This window comes from Vigna radiata, chromosome 7 (genome assembly GCF_000741045.1).
Source record: "Vigna radiata var. radiata cultivar VC1973A chromosome 7, Vradiata_ver6, whole genome shotgun sequence".
NCBI lineage: Eukaryota > Viridiplantae > Streptophyta > Magnoliopsida > Fabales > Fabaceae > Vigna > Vigna radiata.
This window is the reverse complement of record NC_028357.1, coordinates 20,741,409-20,743,900: the sequence shown is the minus strand read 5'-3', so window position 1 is coordinate 20,743,900 and position 2,492 is coordinate 20,741,409.

Sequence of the window (2,492 nt, the reverse complement as noted above, 5' to 3'; positions counted from 1 at the left end):
TCTCAAAAATAACAAAATTATTTTAAAAGGTTTAAGCACACGTGCGGCCATTCGCGTAAGCCTTGTGTTAAAACCATTTTCCTCCTTCTCTCGAAAACCAACAAAAATGTTTTAAAAGGTTTAAGCACACGTGCGACCACTCGCGTCAGCCTTGTGTTAAAACTTTTTCCTCCTTCTTTCAAAAAATACAAAAATATTTTAAAAGGTTTGAGCACACGTGCGACCATCCGCGTCAGCCTTGTGTCGAAAACCTTTTTCTTGTCCTTTAAAAAAAATCAACAAACAATATAAAACATCATGTTTTCAAACAATCACCGAAACATGATTTTAAAGAACTACGTAACCCTGATTTCTCAGACCGACTGAGAATACGTAGGAGCAAGGTCAATCCTTGTCGGGCACAAAAAAACAAAAAAAAAAATATTTTGTTCTTCTTTAGAGTTTTATTTTTTAAGGGAAATTAAACACTTTGCAAACCACATTAAAATCGCGCATTTGATTAAAGGTATTGCCTTCGGGCAGGCGTTGTAGGGTGCTAATACCTTCCCTACACGTAACTGACTCCCGAACCCAATCTTTGGTTTTCGTGGACTGTGCCTCATCATTTTATGGTTTTTTCCGTAGTTTTCCAGAATAAACTATGGTGGCGACTCCAAACGTTTTTCTTTTTTTTTTTTGCTCTTTTTCAAATTCGTTTTCTTTTTGGATCATCGTCGTCCCGTCGCGATTTTCCGGTTGCGACAGATGGCAACTCCACTAGGGACGTTGCGAGAGTCAGGCCATTTAATTAGACGCGCAAATTCGATGTGTTTTTTTCTTTGTGTTTTTCTTCCCTTTTTCTTTATCTATTGTTTGATTTTTTGAAATAATTGCGTGTGAATTGTCTTGATATTGAACCCTAGGGTAGAAAACATGTTTATATCTGCCTGGGAATTTTTCTGGTTGTTTTGCAAGTGAGGGTTTGGGTGCATGGTGTTCTCCCTTCACACACACACTTTATGCATATCATAAGTGGGGCCCTATACCCGGGTCTGAGTGTAGCTTAGAAATAGAGGGGATGTGTAGCGGTGCCACTTTGGATATTCTTCCTGTTTGGCTATCGTGAGAACCCCAGCTAGAGTCTGTTCTCCTCATTTGTATCTTTACACCTAGTTGATTACTCGACTGTTGTGGAGGTGCTATGTTGGGGGCCATAGCTCTAGTGACCTTTGATCTTTAGGCTCAGGGAACCATCCTGGTGAGAATGCATATACTTGACCTCCAATCTGAAACATTGAACCTATATTAAAGCACAAAGGGAGACATGCCTATTCCTATAACCCCCACGCTGTTTGTTTTTAAGAAAAATAATAATAATGTCATTGCATCGTCATACTATACATGCATTTGTGTTAGTCATGTTATTTTCACTTCATCATATTGTCATGCATTTTGTTCATNCATCATATGGTAACATGCTGGTTTTAGGGGAAATCACAGGTATTTGATTGATCATATACAAAATGGAAGTTGATGCAAGACCTGGTACTACTCAACAGACCGATTCTGCCATTTTAAGAAAGAAGCCTTGCCTAAAGATTCATAAGGGAAATCTAACAGGACTGGTAAATTTAGGCAAGAAACTCAAGACCATAAAGAGGGAAACTTTCAACATGAAGTATGGAAATCTTTTGAGCCTATTAGAAATGGAAGTACAACTGCCTGCAATCACAGCCCTAGTCCGGTACTATGACTCTCCGCTAAGGTGTTTCACCTTCCAGGACTTCCAGTTGGCGCCAACTGTAGAAGAATTTGAGCATATCCTGGGCTTGCCACTAGAGGGTACCTCGCCATATCAACACTTGGAGCATCATGCCTCCATTCCTACCATTGCTGCCATCATGAAGTTGCACCCAAAAGAATTAGAAGACAGGATGGTAACAAGGAATCAAGTGCGTGGCCTGACACAAGGATATCTTGAACAATATTTGCATCAGCTGGCCGATAAGGGAGACTGGGAGGTTTTTATGGATGTGTTGGCTCTCATCGTGTACGGCATCGTTTTGTTCCCCAGAATAGAAGACTTTGTGGATTACACCGCTATTGATGTCTTCGTGGCAAAAAAGACCAGATCAGAAAATCCTGTAACAGCAGTCCTCGCAGATGTGTATGGGACCATGAGTTTTTGCCACGAGAGAAAGGGGAAGAAAATTCTGTGTTGCTTGCCGGCATTGTATGCATGGATGACCGCACGCATGTTTAAAGGGCCAGTTGATGTCAGGTGTCCATCGGAGGATCTGTCGCGCCAGGGGATTAAAGGCAAAGGGGGCAATGAGTGGGCTTTTTTCTTTGCTGGTTTGAGAGAAGGAAATGTAAAGTGGCGCCTTCCTTGGCTTGGAATTAAACCCTCTATCCAGTATTGTGGTGGCTTTCCCAATGTACCTCTTATAGGTGCCCGATATTGTATCAACTACAATCCTATTTTGGTGCAAAGACAATTCGGGCATCCTATG